Source organism: Ostrea edulis, chromosome 4, assembly GCF_947568905.1.
Source record: "Ostrea edulis chromosome 4, xbOstEdul1.1, whole genome shotgun sequence".
In the NCBI taxonomy this organism is placed as follows: Eukaryota; Metazoa; Mollusca; class Bivalvia; order Ostreida; family Ostreidae; genus Ostrea; species Ostrea edulis.
In genome coordinates, this window is record NC_079167.1 from 63,153,658 (window position 1) to 63,176,701 (window position 23,044).

General features: G+C 34.8%; 1 long non-coding RNA gene and 1 pseudogene across 1 annotated transcript; one reads left to right on the top strand and one right to left on the bottom strand.

The window, feature by feature from the left end:
* Positions 1–2,495: 2,495 nt before the first annotated feature.
* LOC125668517 (uncharacterized) lies at positions 2,496–6,183 on the top strand (annotated as a pseudogene).
* A 4,121-nt stretch (positions 6,184–10,304) lies between these two features.
* LOC130054250 (uncharacterized) lies at positions 10,305–21,262 on the bottom strand. Its single transcript, XR_008802541.1, has 3 exons — positions 19,652–21,262; positions 14,054–14,234; positions 10,305–13,019 (listed from the first exon to the last, which is right to left on the bottom strand). It is a non-coding gene; the product is annotated as an uncharacterized LOC130054250 (long non-coding RNA).
* Positions 21,263–23,044: the final 1,782 nt, after the last annotated feature.

Sequence of the window (23,044 nt, forward strand, 5' to 3'; positions counted from 1 at the left end):
TTTCTAGAATGAAATTATTAGCTCTTCTGAGCCGAAGGCTAAAAGAGCTAATGCTATGGCCATTTGTGCGGTGTGCGTAAACTTTTTAGAAAAAGGGCTATAACTCAAGAACCCCTTGGCCAATTTTTTTCAAATTTGTTACAGGGTATCATTGGCCCAAGGGCTTTCATACATACTAAATAGAGGGATGTGACCCTTTAACAAGGGGAGATAATCAGGAAAATACAAACAAAAGTAGTGGTTGCTAAACAATCTTCTTCTCAAGAACCACTGGGCAGATTATCACCAAACTTACACATAAGGATGAGGATATGTTGTAGATTAAAAATTGTTCAAGGCATTACCCTGGGGCAAAGGGCGTGGTCTCAAGGTCACTTCAAAGTTGACCTAAATTTATATTTCCTTAAATCTTTGATATTTTAGTCATTATAAGGACTAGGATCATCAAATTTTGACAGTTGATGCATCTTAGGACCTTGTGTCAAGTTGTCTCAAAAGTAGGTCACGGTGACCTACTTTTTGAATTTTGCAGGTATTTATTTTAAAATTAATTTTGATGCATATCTTGGACACTTTGAAGCCTATCATCATCAAAACTTGTCAGTTGGTGGATCATGGGATCTTGAAATGCGTCAACTGAAAAATAGGTCACCGTGACCTACTTTCTGAATTTTATGGCTTATCATTTATAGATATATTTTAAGTTGTTATTTCAAATACCGAGAGGTTTAGAATCATCAAATCTTGTAAGTTGATGCATCTTGAGGCCTTGAAACATATTTATAAAAAAGTAGGTCACAGTGACCTACTTTTTTAATTTTGCAGATATTCAAATTTTCAATTTTAGATGCATATTTTGGGCACTGTAAAACCTAGGATCATCAAACTTTGTCAGTTGATGCGTCTTCAGTCTTCGGTTTGTGTCGACCAAAAAGTAGGTCAGCGTGACCTACTTTTGGTATTTGACAGCTAAATTACTATATTTCAGACACTCTTTGACCTACAATCATCAAACTTTGTCAGTTGATGCATCTTGAGTCTTCGGAGTGTATCGACCAAAAAGTAGGTCACTGTGACCTACTTTTGGCATTTGACAGTTATATTTATATATTTCAGTCACTAATTGACCTACAATCATCAAACTTTGACAGTTGATGCATCTTGAGTCTACGGAGTGTGTCGACCAAAAAGTAGGTCACCTTGACCTACTTTTGGAATTGGACGGCTATATTTATATAATTCAGATACTATTTGACCTACAGTCATCAAACTTTGTCAGTTGTTGGGTCTTGCATGTTTGAAGGGTGTTGATGAAAAAGTAGGTCACCTTGACCTACTTTTGGAATTTGACGGCTATATTTATATATTTCAGATACTATTTGACCTACAGTCATCAAACTTTGTCAGTTGATGGGTCTTGCATGTTCGGAGTTCGCTGACCAAAAAGTAGGTCACCATGACCTACGATTGGAATTTGACAGCTATATTTCAATATTCAGATACTAATTGGCTTAAAATCATCAAACTTTGTCAGTTGATATTTCTTGGGTTCTCAAAATGTGTAAACCTAAAAGTAGGTCACATTGACCTACTTTTTTTGAATTCTTAGGATTTAACTAAAGATTTAGAATACTAAGAGGCTAAGAATAGAAATGGTGGGGTTGTACAATTTATCAGAAGAGCGATTCTAGGCCCTTGGGCCTCTTGTTTTAATACAGAACCAATAATTTATCCAAAATATATGTTATTTCCCCACCGATCACCTTCAAAAGTAATTAGGCATATATATAGTCAGTTTCTACCTCTTGTAAGCTTTTGAGATACTAATATATGTATATTAGTATATCTCACAAGTGGTCATCTCAAAAGCTTACAGAAGGTAGAAACTGACTATTCAGAACGACTTATGAGGGTGATCGGTGGGGAAATAACATATTTTGGATAAATAATTGGTTCTGTATATAAATAATTTCATTCTAGAGAGGGGGTGGGGGGTATGTATATTTAGATCTATTACAAGCTATCCACACTTCAGGTGCCTGTGTTAAGAACTTGAACAATTCCAGTTTGTTCATGTGTAGCTAATCTCAATACATAAAGTATTTATAAATTTTTTCCGTTTAGAAAAAAATCAGAACTCTATTAAGAGCAGGGGCAGATCCAGGAATTCTGGTTGGGGGGGGGGGCATGGAATCTTTTCCAGAGGCAGGGGGCTGCCCTAAGGCCCCCAGTGGGGCAAAGCCCCAGGAAGCTCCTGAATTTTAGTGATTTTAAGAGTAAAATTTAACCATATAATTGGCCTTCATAGGTGAAGTAATACATCCCCTCTTACAAACAGAAACACACCTTTATCAACACTACTCAAATGAGGCAAAATTTATCATCAGTAAATTTCTTTCTAGTCAAACCTATTTGCTCGTCACTGAGCTGTGATTTGAGACCATCTTTTTGTATTTCTTGGATTTGAATCCCCCCTAAACACACCTCTTTTCATCACATGTTACACCTCTTGCCTCAACAGATGTTTCTCGTTTTTGAAATAAGAAGTAGATTTTTAAAAAAAATTATAATAGCCAACAAAAAATTAATGCATGATTTTGGGGAGAGAGGGAAGGAATTTAAAGATTAAATCAAGGGATATACATGTATAAACAATTCTCAGGAAATGCATACTAGTATTTCTATTGAAGAAAATATAATCAACTCGGAATCTCTATGCAGTTATTCATTTATGTGTGTACATTATTGAGTACATTTTGCTAGACGTTGTTATACCTGTAATAGCTAAATTGACCTATTCAGTGTTTGAAATGTTTCAGGTTTAAACCTACAGGTATCAGCTACAAACAAGGAAGTAAATATAAATCTCGTCAAGTCTCATTTAACTCTCACTGCTACATTCCAAAGTCCCTTGAAATGGAAGCATTGTCATTTTGAGGTCAACCACATGCAGATATTGTAAGTACTGAAACACAACTTTGAAACATTGACATTTTGATAATAAGTCCCAAGAAATCGACTTGTCTAAATTCAAATCTTTATAAATTACTCAGTACTTGTTTACTGTCAGTCTACAGTAATTCTCCAAGTTTTTCAGTACAGTGTAAGTGTTTTTGTATTTTAGATGGCACTTTCAAAACTGAACCTAGGTTTAGGTACACCCCAGCACTTCTTGGAGTGCGGCATTGAAGATTGCGAGAAGAATTGTGAATTTTACTGCAACCCTTGCCATCAGCAGATGTGTCAAAAATGCCGAGAGAAACATCTGAAGAATCCAGAATACAAGAACCATGAAGTGGTCCTCTATCAACAACGCAAACAGCAACTTCCTGTGGAAAAGTGCAAGACCCACCCAACTAAAGATATTGGCATCTTCTGTAAGGAATGCAAAGTTCCATTATGTTCAAAATGTGCCACATTGGAGAGTCATTCTGGCCATAAATTTATAGATTTAGAGACAATCTATACAGAGAGGTTATCACTTTGTCAAGAGGAAGTCTTCAAAGTCCATCAATATTTCCTTCCCACATCACAAGATTTAAAGGAAGAAATCAAAGAAGATGCTGCGGAAATAAAGATGATCATGGACAGCATAAGAACAGCTATGAAAGCTGATGCAGAGTCTCTCAAAAACATGGTGGACACAGTGGTGTCAGAAAATATAGAACAATTAAACAAAAGAGAAGAATCGTTGTTAGAAGAGACAAGTAGCCAGGATGATACGATTAACGACTACATTGTCTATCCCCATGATTTTGTCAGAGAGTTCCATGGCTTTCTATCCTCTCCGAAGATCACGGCCTTAATTCCGAAACTTTTTGAGAAGAACCTGAAAATCCTATCCATACCAGAGACAACAAAACCAGTCATGCCAGTGTTTACTACTGGTCAATACAGTAAAGAAGATGTTGTCAAATTAGTAGGGAAAGTAGAAATTAAAGATACCAGGCAAACCCAAGAAAAGAAAAATAAAACCCATGAAAGTGTCTGCTCCTTCAATATCACTGAAATCTACAAGTAGACAGAGGAAACAAGACAGAGAACAGAAATCTGATGTGAAACAAACAATGTCTCTATCTCCCTCTGTCACCAAGGTCAGGAAGTTCATGACATCAGGTCTTATTACAAGTACAATACATATATCAATAGATAAATCAGGCAGACTCTGGGCCAGTGACTATAGTAAACTTGTCCAAACAGATCTACAGGGGAATCGCTACAGGAGATAAAAAACCGTGATGGACTTGGGTTCCACACATTCACACAGGATGGAGTTCTGATCTTAGCAGACGGAGCAAATAGTCATCAGTAGGATAATGCAGTATAATACTATCACAGAATTCATTAAAACAGAAGACTGGCAACCAGTCAGTATACACTCCTCCCACATCAATGGAGACATACTGGTGGGGATGAGGAAGAATATGGAGGCTAAAGTCACCCGGTACAACAAGACAGGAAAAAAACTACAGAACATACAGAGAGATGACAATGGACGGGAAATGTATAAGGATGTATGCTACATCAAAGAAAACATAAATGGAGATATCTGTACATCAGACTCTGACGAAAATGGGGTAGTGGTGGTAAATAGATCAGGACAACACAGGTTCTCCTACAAGGGTCAGAAGTCAGGGTTCTCTCCCTGGGGAATCTGTACTGATGTCCTCGGTCACATCCTGGTGTGTAATAACTTTGACAAATGTGTTCATCTTCTTGATCAGGATGGTCAGTTCTTGTCTTTACTTCTCAATAAACAACAAGGAGTAGAATATCCCTATAGTGTGTGTGTGGATGATGAGAACAATCTTTACTTAGGAGAAATAGACACAGTGACAGTGTACAGGTATCTTCAGTGAATCCTCTAATTGTCAATCAATTAACACACTGCCTCACAACCTGTGACAATTGAGATATTTTTTTTATGAATATCCTACAATTTGATTGAATGAATAAGGCTAATACAACTTTACTAGAAAATGTACGGGAATGCCAGTTAACTCACAAGTTGATGATTATATGTGTAAGGTTAAATGTATAATCTGCAGTCACTTACTTTGCCTAACTACCGGTACTAAGAATTTGATATAAAACACATGCATCTTACAATATATGTTACAATTAAAATTGCATATTTGATATGCAATACAGCTGTTAATCTAATCATGTTACTGTAGAAAGATTTTGTTTGAAAAAAAATGAAATATTATTTTTCAAATAATTTGTTTTATGTGATTATTTTTAACACTTAGCTAATTTGTCTACTCATGACTATATGTTGTGCATACAATGTATCATGTTATGTAGTCTGTGTTATGTAATCATCTTGTTTAGTTTCTTGATCACAAGTGAAGGACATGTATCTATTTTACATATTATGTCATCAGTAATCATAACCAATCATTTTAGCTTATTCAGAGATATATTTTTATCCTGGCACCCTCATCAGCAGCCAATGAAATAATGATTAAGTGTCAGGTGATCATGTCTGTTTGTAGCTGTCCAAGTGAAAGGAAGCATTCATTTTTATGTGATTATAGAGGAAAATTTTCCCTTCACCACCCCAATCTTACCACTTTCATCAAAATGTAATGTGTGCCATTTCATCTTACTGTTTATCAGTTTTTATGGATTATTTTGTACCTGCTACTATAGTTGTGTTGTGTGGCAAAAATTTTAAGGTGCCACCTTATTTTTCTATTTTATTATGTTTATATTTATCAAGATTTATAAAAATTAGGGAGATCCCAATGTCATTTTTGTTTAGGTTGTCTGAGTTGTAGTTTTGATACTCGGGAGAGGTTAAAACATTTCTGTTGGGATTATAGATTGTGCAGAGGTTAAAACAATTCTATTGGGATTATAGATTGTGCAGAGGTTAAAACATTTTTATTGGGATTATAGATTGTGCAGAGGTTAAAACATTTCTATTGGGATTATAGATTGTGCAGAGGTTATAACATTTTATTGGGATTATAGATTGTGCAGAGGTTTGCATTGGACGATTGGAGGTGTTTGTCATTGTTCTACTATACAAAGAATTATTCTTTTATATTTCATAAACAACCTGTCTGTTGCATAACGAGATAAAGATTTTTTTTTCATTTCTTACATAATGTAATCAAACCTTTTCACAATGTCTTGTACTTTAATAAAATGTATGTTAATGAAATTGTATATTTACCCAAACTGTGTTATGCATTCAAGAGAAGCAAAAGGACCCAGAGAGTGATGGGATTGGTGTTTTAAAATAACATGCTGTACTAATTCAAGCCTTTGCTGATTGCAAATCCTTATCTCATAAAAGTAGTTTATGACCAGAGAGTACCCTGTGATTGCAGCTGGATTTTCATTTGGACAGTTACAATATAACTATTCCTCTTGAGGAAAGAGAAATAAAACTCCATGTGATAACGTATCAATAATAACCCTGTAACACACCAAACATACATACAAATTCCTTTGAGACACTGGATCTTGCATTTGTGAATTTTGAAAGTTGTGTGAACCTGCCCAATTGTTGAATGAAGGTCCCACTGAGATAGCAGTAGGCTTTAGTGGCTTTTCTGAAAATTTTCACTTTTTCTGATTGATCAAAATAATAAAATATACCTGCTGTACATACAATTTATTCACAGATATCATGCTATAATCTTATACAGCTGCACTGAACAAGCAATGTATCTTTTAAATAATTTTAGACTTATCTTTCATCAAAGCATACAGAACATTAAGTGTGGAGTGTGTATTTCAAATGGTTGGGCCAGTAATGAATGGAATGTAAAGCTGATGTAACACCAGTAGTAACTGACACACACACACACACACACATACGTGTAACGCGTGTCAAATGAACACCTTAACTTCCCACCTGCAACTGAACACTTCTACAGTTATTGGTATTTTAGTACGAAAATTTACTATTTGGTACTAAAAACAACATAGAAGACATTGCTGCGGTCGAAATTTGTGAAATATCGTTTTATTCACTCCTTGAATTTTTGCTTATCAAGTGAACACTTTCCTTTACACACGGTCAATTGAACACTTTCCTTTACACACGGGCAATTGAACACTTTCCTTTACACACGGGCAATTGAACACTTTCCTTTACACACGGGCAATTGAACACTTTCCTTTACACTCAGGCAATTGAACACTCTGGCACACACGGGCAAATGAACACTCTGACACACACGTGTAATTGAACACTCTGACGCACATGGCCAATTAAATACTCTGATACACGCAACCAGTTAAACACTCTGATACACACGGGCAATCAAACACTCTGAAACATCCAAACAATCATTCTCACCACGCTAAATAAATAAGGCCAAATCTCTAAAGCTTACAAAAAAGCGTGAAACGATGATATAAATCGAAATTGGGATGGGATAGACAGGGAATCCACACATTTCGTTGAAATTATCGCCGCAAGAAAATAAAAAAAAAAAGGGGGGGTAGTATTGATTGGATGATTGATTATATATTTTACGTCCCGTCGAGAATATTTTATTCATATTGAGACGTAACCAGCTTTAAGCGGAATACCACGAATTTAGACCTATCCAATGTATCCATAGGGTTCAGGGTCGTAGCAGTGAGGGTTCTTTGAAATATCGTGCCAACACCTACTACATGTACGACAAGGGATATACGTTTATAAGGTCACATCCAAAAGATCCGTGATTCTCACTTCTAAATGTCGAGCGTTTGGCGAAGGAGCAATTAATCACTACCAATTTTAACGTCTTGGGTTTGACGCATGAACGATGCTTGAACCCACGACCTCCCGGTTACGAAGCGAACTCTCTACCAATGAGCTACCGCGACCGGTCAGGGGGAATGGTAGTAGTGTCCATAATGATGACTTTTAATGTAATAATAACTTATGATAATCATCATTATATATATATATATATATATATATACTTCTATGATTATAGACTCCCTCGTTTGCCAATGCATGCTGTACGGGCCAGACTCTGTAGTAATTCGACCAAAAAGTATGATAAATAAAATCAAAATTCTGTAATACAGTGCCTAAAAGATCTAAAACAAGTATTCATAATTATATACATTTTTTGTATCACTTTAAGTTTTTTGTTGACTTTTGACATGAATAAAAATTAGATATCTTTGTAAAGAAATGTTACGCGATATCTTAATTCCACTCTAAAAGGGAACATTTTCATGAACATTCTGTTTATATATGTAACTACATAGATGTGACCTTACAGAAAACTTTAATGAAACGTTGCAAAAACCATAAATTCTTTGAAAATCCGGTTTATAACACCAGTTTATATAACATAACTTCAGAATCAGGATTTGTTCCCGGTTCCTTTATATACTGTTACAAAAATATCTACATGTTTATGATATGTACATGCACATTATGTCAATTTTGACTATCATCTCACCTTGAAATATGAGGACAAAATTGTAATAGAGAACCCCCAAAAATCACGATTTTGCTTCATCTTAGATATTTTTGTTTAGAGATTTCGTACCTTTGGCACTCATTACGCCCTTCCCTAAACGTGTTACGTGTTGGACACCCCCCCCCCCCCCCCCTATTAACCACGTCTGAAACACACCGACAATTGAACCTGGTACATTGCGAATAAATTGAACTATTATAACGAAAGGTAAAATTCAAGTTACATATTTGTAAGTTTTATTGATGAACTTAGTTCAGTCTCGAAAGGCAAGTAGAGATTTAAAACATTCCCTGAACATCGGCAATTCGCGCCTTCGAATGAGAAATAATCTCCCTCATCAAAGTGATTTGGACCCCCACTCCTTTCCCTGCCGATCTGAGGACAGAGATGACCAATTGCAAATTCAAGGGAATATATTACCTTCTGTTTTTGTTCAAAAACTGGACGTGTCCTCTCATGACCTTTATAATACAAATTCACCAGGTTGATTTTTAAAATCTTATTAATGTTTTACATAAGCTCAAATTGAAGTCCAATAATATACGCGCATCAAATCAATTATCGCCCTCATTAATTCAATTGATGCGCACATCCATGTGGTGGAAATATTGCTCGCAAAAATTAATTTACAGCTCTGTATGAATGACTTGATTATCTCTTTTAATTCAATGGAGGATCTTTTTAATTATATATACAAGGCTATTTCATAAGCAATTAATGCGCGCATCATTTTTTTTTTAAAAGAGCAACAATTCAATTAAAGAAATCATTCAATTGTGGATATCTGGAATTGAAGATTATATCTCAATTAGATAATCTCTCTAAAATAATTATTCCACGCATCAATTTAATTAATGATATCATTAATTCAATAGAAGAGAGCAATAATTCAATTATTGTGCACATTAAGTGATGTTAGCATTAATGAATTATTGCTCTCTTCAATTGAATTGTAGCATGCATTAATTCTATTGTTGGTATCATTAAATTATAATTCATTTGAGGAGAGCAACAATTAAATTATTGCGTGCATCAATTCAGCAGAATAAATAATGATATCAATAATTCAATTCATGCTCGCAATATATATATAATGCAGAATTGAAGATATTAATTATTTGAAGAGATCTTTGATTGCAATGTTGCGTGCATGAAATGAATTGATAATATCTTCAAATAATTAAAGATATCTTCAAATATTTGAGTTTGTTAATTTGGCGCTCCATAGATCTAAAACTATTCCTAGTGGATTCTGGTGCTTTCTGACTCGAGACATCATAACAGCTCTTGCCACAAATGAATCTCACCATACAAGTGATAAAAACACACTTGAATATGTTGCAGAAAAATAAAGATCAGGTGGGTCGCATATACCTATAGCCACCTCTCTCTTAATTTCTTCATAGGATTCATATACTTAAAGGGATTTTTCTCCTTGAAAAGGTGATATTTAAAAATATGTCACTTTTCAAGGAATTTTATAATCCCCCAATAGTATGTACCAGGGTAATTTCTAAACTGTTTTGTGAAAATGTTGACAATTAAGAATCAGTCACTGGTTATCCATGTGGATTTAGCTATCTCATATGAATAAACTTTTGATTATTTTACTACAATGTACCATATTAACCAATTTCGGAAATAATTCCTTATTTGTCTTAAATTTTGATTTGATATAAAGAGCAAACTGAAATGATAAACCAAAGTTCACATTCAACACCAGTGAGGCAATTGTATACAAATATCAAATTCATATATTACAGAATTCATTAAGATATTTGAATTATTCTAATCTTTTAATGTTCCATGGTAGCAATGAAAACAGTAGGTCTTTTATTCTCAGTCATATATTTTATTATATTACAGGATATGTTATATGTACAATTAGTATATATATATATATACATTATATATGTAATTGCATGTGCCAAAAAAATGTATACATACATGAGTAATTCAACCACAGACATATCAATAAATTTGCATTTAATACATTGAATGTAGTCCTTTGATTAAATAATCAACACGGATGCATCCATATGATAATACATGTATTTGTAAAAGAAGAAAAAAAGAGTTCCATTTCTCATACAAATGATATCTGTACAAATATCAAAATCAACAAGAGGCCCAGGGGCCACATCGCTCACCTGAGTCACCTTGGCCCTGCTGTTTTGATTTTTAAATGCTATTTTATCAATCTTTATTCTCATGAATAATGTGACCCAAACCTACCTCTAAAGAACACAACATTACTAAAATGAAATCATATAACACAAAGATATGACAAGCATGATATTGCTGTTCTGGATAAGACCAAGGTATGAAGTCATAGGTCTTTGTATGATATGAAAGACTTTGCCATAAGTAATCTATATACAATACATGAAAGCCCTATCTAAAATAGTCCTGGATATACTTAATAAGTTATACTTTCTTAAAAGTAGGTCAAACACAGAGTTCAGGGTCATAAGGTCAAAGAACATAATATGATTGATTGTTTTAGCTGTTTTCCGCCACACTCAACAATTTTTCAGTTATCTGGTGGTGCCCAGTTTTTATTGGTGGAAGAGAGAACCCAGATACAATGTACCTGGGAAGAGACCACTGACCTTCCGAGAGTAAACTGGGAAACTTTCTCACTTACCGGTGCAAGCAGGATTTGAACCCACGCCAACCACTGAAGAGACATTATTTGTCGAAATGCGCATCTGGTGCATCAAAATTGGTACCGTATAAGTTTTACATTAAACACAATGTAGTTCAGGACACACTGAATAGGTCAGATTTGTTTTGCCATAAAAATTGTATATACAAGATATGAAAGCTCTAGCTTAAATAGTTCAAGAGATATCTTTAAAGATTTTTCCTTTAAATATATCAGCATATAAAACTTTGATCCCCTATTGTTACCACACCATACCTCCCGGGAAATGATTTTAACAAACTTGAATATGCACTATGTCAGGAAGGTTTAATGTAAATTTGTGTGCTTCATACTAAATTTGAAAAGAATTCTGTTATTCGAATCGTAGATTGATCGCTGATCGTTATCTTCACCTTTCAGTTATAGAATTTAGTTAAAAATATTCAATTGTTAACATCGACGGACTACAACGGACGCAGACCAATAGCAATATGTCATCTGAGTTTACTCAAGTGACCTAAAATTGTATAATTTTTCTAAAGCTTTTGAAAATTGATAATGCTATTAAAGCCTAGTCTGATCCCTTACACTCCATTTCAATAGTTAAGCGTAAAAACAGACTGGAGTGGATGGGGACCAAACTTAAGAAAGCTGTGAGATTAGTTCAATATTCAAACCTACAGTTTTTGAATAATAAGTATTTAACCCAACTGGGATGATTTCATCCAAAATATTTCACTAAAAATATTTGTGGGGATATTAGTTCACACAGACATTATGTTTCAAAATGAGCACGAGTATGGAAATGAACTGGGGTTCAAATTGACTGGCTACGTATACCTAACATGGCTACATCAACAAAGAAAATCACTTGAAGCTGTGAGTTTTTAGGTTATATGTGAGTTTAAGGAATATTTGAAAGTATGCTTGGAAACAAGTATAGTGGGAAAATCTGTTAGGAATTATTTAATATTAAATTCATGAGACAGCGATGCAGGAATGCAGTGATAGAGGGACTTAACCATGCACTTTTTTTCTGTGCCGTAAATTGAAGATTTTTAATAAGGGGCTCATCTGAAGCTCTAGCGCTCTGACTTGCTCCAATATCTTCTCAAAGAGCTACGATTTTGGGTTTAGTTCTGCATCTAGTTTTTTAGGAGAAGATTTTAAAAGATTTTCCTTGTATATATTTCACATATAAAACTTAGATCCCCTATTGTGACCCCACTCTACCCCTGTGAGCCATGACTTTTAACAAACTTGAATCTGTACTATATATGAATGTAAAACTTTGATCCTCGATTGTGACCTCACCCTACCCCCGGATACCATGATTTGCACAAAACAGGAACCTTTTATGTGAATTCAACTTTCCTGGTCCAGTGGTTCTTGAAAAGGTTTTTTAAATGACCCCACCCTATTTTTGCATACCCTTTATCTATTGATGATGCATACCAAGTTTGATTGAAACTGGCCCAGTGGTTCACTCTGGAGAAGAAAATGAAAATGTGAAAAGTTTACAGAGAGACAGACGACAGGCAAAGGTGATCAGAAAAGCTCATTTGAGCCTTTGGCTCAGGTGAGCTAAAAAAGTATATAAACATGTTCAATGTTAAACCTGTTTGTTGTATTGCTTAACAGCTCCATTGCCAGCATCTACCCTTACTGAGCTTACAGTGTCAGACCTTGATATCATCATCATCACTCATTTTGACTATCCAGGCCAAATTAATATTTTTGCAAGGGTGAGGCCTGGCTGTCCTGTCGAGGTTGAAGTTTGTACTTCCACACTTGGCGACCCAGTGGATTGATCCTATCCAATCCTCTAAACTCTAGGTCTCGTTTTAGGATCTCATCCCATGTCAGCTTTTGTCTACCTGTGAAGTTCTTTTCTGTTGATCATGATGCATAACATTCTGACAAATCTGCAAAAATATTTAGAGAAGTGATTAGTAAAAGGTCTTCGTAAAAGGTAGCAAGAAATGTACAATTGGATAAAAATCATAATTTCTATTTCTACAAAGTAAGTGTTTATCAAATGATCAGCTGTAAATATTAATTCACACATCAATTATCATTTTTAAAGATTCAAAGTGATACAGATATCATAAACATTTTATGACAAATATATCATAACTTCAGATTGTTTTTATGAAAAACAAATGTATCCCCAGCTCCCCAAATTGGAAGTGCTCCAAATGAAACCTCCAACCCCTTAATGTACTGCATGGTATGGAAGATAAAGCATGAGCAGGAACATAGACATTATGAACTCCAATAATTAAGCCACATAGGAGAAGGGTTCACAAACTATTTTACACCCTCCACCCCTACAATCCACTATATTAGGGACAACATTTGGATCTTTGATCTGTCCCTGCAATATGCACGTCGCAAATGGCATTGAAGTATTCTACAAAATTTCAAGTCTATCGGATAAGCCGTATAGGAGAAGTATTCACAAGCTATTTTAACATCCTCCACACCTCTTAGATCTACAATTAACTTTTAGAAAAATAATTGGACCCTCCTGTCCCGACAATATGCACATCTACAAATGGCAATGAAGCATTGTACAAAGTTTCAAATCTATCCAATAAGCTATATAGGAGGAGAAGTGTTGACAAGGTATTTTACATCCTCCACCCCTCTAAGATCTACTATTAACTTATAGGAAAATAATTGGATCCTTCCGTCCCACCAATATACACATCTACAAATGGCAATCAAGCATTGTACAAAGTTTAAAGTCTATCCGATAAGCCATATAGGAGAAGTGTTCACAAGATTTTGTGGCAGACGGACAGAAAGTACAAAAACAATATGTCTCCCCTGAAAGAGGGGAGACATAATTACAGTACTGCAGCAATATTTTCACTGTATTTCAGTTGGAGGCTGTCAAAATACAAATTATCAATATACTCTTAAGGTGCAAATCAAAACTTGTATATATATATACCTTTTCTCAATACATTTTAATGCATTTTATTTCATCTCTAGTGGACTCTCTTTAGGACTGGCTCATTTTGCTGGGAATATGGGCATCTAGCTATCCTGGTGCCATGCTCTTTTTAATGAATATTGTATTTTCTAGGTTATGTCAAAGCCACTTTTTCTCTTTGATGCAAAATTATGTTTGACTGAAATTAAAGTGAAGGTTATTTAACAAGAAATCTAGTAGACACATTCAAGCAATACCTGTTCCCTACCACTACTAACTATATATTTATTCAACATATGTTCAAATTCAATGGAACCACTGGACTTCATATACTATTTTGTCAAAATGCACAGTATTAATGAAGAGGGTGTTACAACTTACATATACCAGATAAGACGTATCATCAATGTTCTACCTAATATATTAATATCTGCTCTAGAACCTGATTTTCATGCACCCATGTTATGATGGATTGTATTATGGTATTTATCAAGCTCTTTCATCTGTCTGTTAGCTTTTTTAAAAATTCAAAATCTTACTTTATCAATCCTTATACCCACTCAGGTGATCTAATCAGTAATTAAAAAAACTGATTAATCTTTTTGAACATCATATCTAGCAAAGATACTTACATACATATGTAACTTTAAAATGATACTTATGCCTTGTTCAAAAAGCGGTTTTAATGCATATTTTGAATTAAAATTTTCAAACTTTAATGCGCATCAAATATACTTCGTAGAATAGATATAGGGCCCTGCATAATGACAAATTTGGGTCACATGCATCATACCCCTGGTTAGCTATAGATTTATATGTATGCTAATTTTGATTGAAAAACTAATTTTAAAAAACTTAATTGATCGCTAAAAATAGTGAACATTAAGTAATTAGAAAATGCCAGATGTAGATCTGTGCTCTGCAGAGACATACTGGGTCATATATGCATAAAGAAGAAAAAAAACTATAAAACAATTCTCTTTGATCCACTGTAAATTGTAGGAAAATATTCGATCCCTGGGTCAGAAGAACGTGAACAACATTAAATGATAATGAAGTATTGTACACAATGACCTTCATTTTTGCAGTTACTGCCATTACACCGGAAGTAGGGGGCGTGCTTACTGATGGGGTCCCCCCCCCCCCCAATTGTGGCCCCATCCTACCCCCGGAGGCCATGATTTGAACAAACTTGAATCTGCACTATGTCAGAAAGTTTTCATGTAAAAATCAGTTTTTCTGGCTCAGTGGTTCTTGAGAAGAAGATGTTTAAAGATTTTTCATATATATTTGTATGTAAAACTTTGATCCCCTATTGTGGCCCCATCCAACCCCCGGGACCCATGATTTGAACAAACTTGAATCTGCATTATGTCAGGAAGCTTTCATGTAAATCTCAGGCCATCATTAAAAATAGTTTTGTTTGATGTACTCTGACTCACATTTTTCAAGGTGGGTCGGTAGGTAGGGTTTTTTTTTTTTGGTTTTTTTTTAACGTCATGAAAATTTGTAATATTTTCTTTTAGAATAAGGAGAATTTTCTATTTTTCAAGGGACCCCCCCCCCCCCAAAAGTTTTAAATTGCTGGAAAAAATGGTCGGGTAGGAGCAAATTTGATTGGTCGGTCGGAGTACATCAAACAAATCAATGTTTATTTTTGGCCTCAGCTTTTCTGGCTTAGTGGTTCTTGAGAAGAAGATTTTTAAAGTTTTTCCCTATATATTTGTATGTAAAACTTTGATCCCCCCTTGTGGCCCCATCCTACCCCCGGGGGCCATGATTTGAACAAACTTGAATCTGCAATATGTCAGGAAGCTTTCAGGTAAATTTCAGCTCTTCTGGCCCAGTGGTTCTTGAGAAGAAGATTTTTAAATGACCCCATCCTATTTTTGTGATTATCTCCCCTTTGAAAGGGACATGGCACTTCATTTGAACAAACTTGAAAGCCCTTCACCCAAGGATGCTTTTGGCCAAGTTTGGTTGAAATTGGCCCAGTGGTTCTGGAGAAGAAGTAGAAAATGTGAAAAGTTTACAGACGGACAGACAGACACACGACAGACAAAATGTGATCAGAAAAGCTCACTTGAACCATTGGTTCAGGTGAGCTAAAAATCAATTAAAATATGCAAATTCATTTTTGGGTTGAATGTATTAATTGTTACACAAATTTACTACATGTTTACAAATCATTACATTTTGCTAAATGATATAATTATTCTACATATATCATCTAAGATTTTAATTATACAAAATAAGATCATATAAAATCTGTAAATAAATTATGGATCAACAAAATTGTTAAATACTAAGACCTGCTTTCATATTTACTGTACTTAAGACCACATAGAATTTCATATTTACAGATTATCATCCACGCCCACCCCTCTCAAAATTATCCACCCCATTGTTTTTTATTCTACCTTTTTTTTTTTTTAAAAAGAAGTTGAGAACAAATATTTGGCTTGTATATCAAACATTTAGAGCATTTCAATGACTGACCCTAACATTTTGGCATGTTGTGGTTATATTTGACATGTTTCTATTATAAGGGTACCCAAAGATGTGGTAGTTGTTAAGGACTGTTGCAGTGTGATATGCATTTGGTCAAGTGACTGCACATGTATGCCTTGTTAAAATTGATTAATGGAGATGCTATTGAATGTGAAAGTATGCGATACCATGCCATTTCCCAATTCTGTGTTTGGAACTTTTATTATTGAGTGTGCATGTCTTAGACTAGAAGAAGATGATGGCAACTGAATTGAATAATGTTAAGCAAAAGAACTACAGTACAGTGACTGTTGCTTTGTGGTACAATGATGGTAATTATGACTCATTAATTAGCGGATACGGCAATGGCATATCCTGATCCTGCATAAACTGCATATTCAAACAAGAGGCCCATGGGCCACATCGCTCGCCTGATTCACCTTGGCCCATATTTAAAGATTTGTTCTACATATTCGCTTCTAAAACTTTGATCCCTATTTAAGTATTGTGGCCCAACCTACTCACGGGGCCATAATTTCTCCTACCTAAAATCGAACTCCAAAAAACCCCACACAAACATAGCTTGTAAAGGGGATAGGAGGACGTGCCTGGTGTTTAATAATTCAATGTGTACAGGCATTAGAAAAATGTGTACAGTCAAAACTGCCATAGCGACCCACTGTATTAAGCGACTCACTGTCGTATGTGACCATAAAAAGTCTCCCCCAAGACGTTACTCTATATTTTGTACCTGTATTAAATGACCACCTGTCTGACGCGACCAACGACCATGATTTTTACAACCTTTTCGTGTATTTTAACGAAATTTTACCTCTATTTAACGACTGTACATTTTTCGATTACAACGTGATTACTACTTTCGATTTCGGTCGAGCCGAATATTCTGGGAATTATCGCCCCTAACACTTTCGTTTTCAAACACGCGACTATTCTGGGAATTATCGCCCCTAACACTTTCGTTTTCAAACACGCGACTATTCTGGGAATTATCGCCCCTAACACTTTCGTTTTAATACGCACAGTTTGGCGATGATCTTGTTTAGTCAACCCTCTGAATAAATTATCATACCCAAGCTGTCAACATTCAGTGTCATGTGTGGTTAATTAATAAAACCCGAGTTGTTGTTTGTTTAACAAAATCAAGGATCAGGGAATCATGGCCGGTGTATTTGAAGGTGTGAATTTCGACAAACTTTAAGTGCCGGGTAGGCTAGACCGGAAATGAAAATCTACCACTTGTTGTACCATTATGTTCAACAAGAGTAAAACATCTGCCCGATTGCGATATAAATCAGGTAAATATTGTGCTTAGGACTGAAATTTTAAACGGAGTATTCGCAGTTTTCCTGCATGAGATACTCGAGGTTTCCAGAATAATAACCGGAACTAGCAGCTCACTTCGACATGTCCCAAGTATTTGATACGTCCGAGTTCAAGAAAATTGCCTGCATTAGTTCTAAGCTTAAAAGATTTGCTGTGCATGTACAATGGATATTGTGATTTATTTTTAAATGTTTCTCAAATTGAATAACATTTTTCCAGCATGTATTGTACAAAAGGAGACGCAACACTTCATCATTTGCTTTCTTACCACAAGCATTGCATTTTTTAGTTACACTGTACAAGTAGGCTTATACATAAATACCCTTTACTTCAAAGTATTTATAAGTTTTAGAAAATTTATCATTCTTAAACAGATTAAATGTAATTTTTGATGAATAAAAAATTATGATACAACGCATTGTATTCTAGATTTTTAACTACAGTGTATTTAATTTTATTTTATAACTATTGAAACCATACTTGATATTCTTAATGATAAATTCCAAATACATGTAGTCATTTTCTCCATTGTACAAATTATTGGCAACCTGTATTAAGAGACCACCTGTCATATGTGACCTTTTCTCCATTCTCTGTTGGACGGTCTCTTAATACAGGTTTGACTGTATATGCAAAAACATACTTTAAATTGTATGCAAAATGATACCCATGTCTAGTCCTATTATAACATTGGAAGGAAAATTTGATCTGGCCACCATTGCTACACGACATTTTAAGTTACGAAAAATAAAAAATTTACATATGAACACCTAGGCTGTGTCAAGCTGAGTGAGCAAGTTTGTGCAGAACGAACAAAAATTACACCAAACACAGCGACACCTTTTCGAAATTTTATTTTTACAAACTTGAATCTGCACTACAGAGCTGTATGTCAGGAAGCTTTCATGTAAATTATGTAAACTGCTCTGGCCTAATGGTTCTTGAGAAGAAGATTTTTATGGCCCCATTCTACCCCAGGGGGGTCATGATTTTAACAAACCTGAATCTGCACTATGTCAGGAAGTTTTTATGTAAATTTGTACTTTCCTAGCCCAGTGTTTCTTGAGAAGATGATTTTTAAAGATTTTCCCTTTATATTTGTATGTAAAATATTTGATCCCCTATTGTGGCCCCATCCTACCTATGGGGGTCATGATTTGAACAAACTTCAATCTATACTATGTCAGGAAGCTTTCATGTAAATTTCAGCTCTTCTGGCCCAGTGGTTCTTTAGGAGAAAATTTTTAAATGACCCAACCCTATTTTTGCAATTTTGTAATTATATCTTCCCTTTGAAAGGGGGTGTGGCCCTTTATTTGAACAAACTTGAAAGCCCTTCAAAAAGGATGCTTTTTGTCAAGTTTGGTTGAAATTGGCCCAGTGGTTCTTGAGAAGAAGTCAGAAATGTGAAAGTTTACAGACAGACGGACAACAGGGGATTGGAAAAGCTCATTTAAACTTTCAGCTCAGGTGAGCTAAAAATTACTATTATTCAAAAAAGCGCAAAAGAATGTTCAACTTCAGTGTTACATGAAAATGTACTTCAAAATCACTTAAAAACAATTATAATATTGCTGTATGAAAATTTTCTGTCCAAAAAAACAATGTAAAAAAAAATATGAAGTAATCTACACTCTACAGCAACATGCGAGTATAATGAACGGGAAATATATATTCTGAAAAATAAAAAATACACCACCTGCCCCATTTTTTTCCAAGCAAGGATGGAAATCTAAAAAATAATTTTATGACTATGTGGCCTAAAATATTTTGTATACTTACTAATTTCAAAACTCAAAAAGGAAATGTTATCCATGTGAAGCACTCTGTTCATCCTCTGGGGAAGACAATCTTTGATTTGCAGTTTGTGTCATGACTACACCATGATATCTTCTAATCTCGTCATACTATCAGAAAGTAGTTTTGGCAGTTGGCAAGTGTATCAATGGTGTAACTTCTTCATGATCAGATCTTCTATACTGTGTCATATTCAGCATAAAGTAACAAGGGCTATCATCTAGTTCTGAGGTACTGAGTAAGGGCTGTTTTTCTCAACACAGCCTTTCTTCTGGTATTCTTAGGGATACTTTATTCATCTTTTAATTACATTTCCTTCTTGGAGATTAAAAGTTGAAGACCACTGAAAGAAAAAGAAGTGATTTAATGAGTTCCATGTACAACTGTAGTTTATCGAATGTGCTGACCAGAATATTATCTAACTGTAGCCCCCCTCCCCGATCAAGCATGCAATGTCATACATGTATCTGAAATCAATACTTATAAAAATTAATTAAAATTAAAATGTTCAAATCTACAATCTTGTTACACATCTCCTATATTTTTTACTTATCATAACTTTGAATTTTTAATAAGTGTGTCCTTTTGTCCGCAAACTTTAACAACCCCTCATAAACAATTTACAAATATGATATCAGAAATAATAATCTAAAAACATTATCCTGTTGTTCATAGATGCCATCAACACTAAGAGTATAACAAATAACAAAAGCTCTCCTGACATTGTCTCATTCTGAAAGAAATGATGTGCTTATATCCCCAAAGGCAGGGGGTTACCCAGAATTGTGTCTAGAGAGAGGAATAATATTTATGGAATTAACCAAAAAATTAGTTATAAATTTTAAAAATTTTTAGCTATGAATTCATGTTAAAAAATTGGTAGCTCAGTGGTAACAGAGTATTTGCTTCATGATGAAGAAATCATGGTTTCGAGCCATGCTAATGTACTTTATTTAGGGTGTAAATGTAGGTAGTGAGGTGAATGCTCTATCGTCATATTTAGCATTCAAAAGAGAAAGTTGCTGGTCTTTCAGATGAGACCTTCAAACACCACATGCATGCGTCTAAATGTGTCGCACTTCATATTACTGAAATATTCTCTACAGGTATTATACTAAAATCAAACAAACACATATAATCATATACATGTTAAAAATCTTAATTTTAGAAATTTCTTCTTCTGGCAAATGATGCGCAAGCATATAAATGGAAGCTATGCCACTATATGTCACGACACTGTACAGCTTGATCAGTTTATACATCACATAAACAATCACAGATGTAAACAATCAAGAAAAACTCAGTACACAACATCATCCCTTAATTTTGTATTGTAGCTGAAGATCATTCTTCCAAGATCGAAATGCAGCTTGGAAATGATTAGCGAGGGTTGAATTATTCTTAAAAAGTAGATTGAAAGCAAAAGGTAACTGCCAAAGTTACCAGGAGACAATAATCCATACATCGTTCGAATTTCCTCCACTGGCCACCTAAAGTGCACGTGTAAACCACGTGTGTGACACCACAGCCCGACAGGCTACATTGTAAACAAGTAAAATGCATTCAGAGTAATAGTTTTACATATCATATTCTGTTTGGTTTATAGTCTTAATAGTTACATACCTATGCGGTACGCCTGTACCATGTACGTACTGCAAGCAGTGCGGCGTAATGTACATTTGCATCCTCAGGGATTTCAACCCGGACAAAGTGGAACATGCCAATCCGAATACATATACATCTTTCTTTTTTATTTTTGCATTTTTATTTATTTATCTATTTATTATTTATGTCATGGCGTTGGAGAAAACTTCAAAGTAGGGAGACAGATGTAAAGGGGTATACGTTCCAATCATCCAAAAAATGTGCCGTGTGGGGGGTGGGGTAGGGGGGTTGATTCCTAAGGACCTGGCGCATTTCTTTTTGTGAAATTCTATCCAAAATCAATATGAATTCTTAGTATACAGAGTACATTAACTGCAAAGATTATATTTCAAAAAGAAAAAAACCCAAACAGTTCACGCAGATTTATCACCGAAATTTTCAGTAACTCGGGTACTCTGTCGCTTGTACATAACACGATCGGTATGAAACACCATTTAACCGGTCTATGTAATAAAAAACCCATTGATAATATGCAAAAAATTTCTTTCAACCGTGTTTACTTACCTCAGATGGGCCAACTTCTTTCCCTGGAAAACTCCATTATGATGATATCACAAATGACGTCATTTAAAACAGAGCATGCGCACTTCGAAAGTGTGTAAGCCATGCTCGCAAGGAAAAAAGATGGACGAGTGCTAAATCTTTACACACCTGTTACACACATCTCATAAATCCTGTTAAGTAAACACTTCAGGATTTTGATGGTAGATGACCTATTTAATGATTTTATGCTGATTTTTATAAAAATCCAACTGAACACCACCATTTCCGTGTTCCTTTGGCCGACCCCGTGTTGATTTACACGTGTGCCTTCTTATTTACTGGTTCAATTGACAGGGCTTACAAACACACACACACACAGGTACAGCATAAAATAGTCAGTCGTCTTCATATCAAGCGCAAGTACATAATATCTCTTAAAAATATCGCTACACTATCTTTGTATCCAATATTGAAAGCTGACCACTGCTTTTATTTTCAATAAAAATACATCAAAAAATGAATAATTTTATATAGATAATGCAGAAAGATTAAATGAAAAATTGTATGGGTTTCTACAGAGCTCATAACCACATCTGGGAAATATATTTCACCCCCACCCCCCTTTTTTTAATTTTGGCCATTTCACCCTCATCCTGAGATGAGTGAATTCAAAATTGGGTGAATCTACTGTTAAATTTATTCATTACACTAACAATAATGGAAATTTTTTGGAGCAAATTTAAAATAGGACAAATTTGTTTTTCAACATGTCTGAGCAAATTAACACCGGTCAAAGAATTTCTCTACTTACAAAAGTTGATTGCAAAAGAATTTTAGGACTGTTTGTTTCCTTGTTGCAAACAATGTTGATCATATCTGCATACCTATTCTAGCGGGATTTATATTTAAGCCTTATATTTAAGCCTCATTGGTGCTGAAGCATGAGTGGTAAATTGATGATTTCGCTACAATATGAAATGCTGTATTTATCCGCTATTGGTGAACAATATTTTCAAGAGTAACCGTTCTCTGCTGAGAAATGTACATTGATAAATTGCCGACAACTGCAACAGCACATTGATATCATAATATCAAGCCATACTGCTATCACAGAATATTAATTTATATACAGGGTTTCCATTCACTGGGTTTTGTGGTCTAGACGTTCACAGTTCAGAGGAGGTCTCGGTCGATTTGAATTAAAGGTCATAGGAGACGATTTTAAAAAAA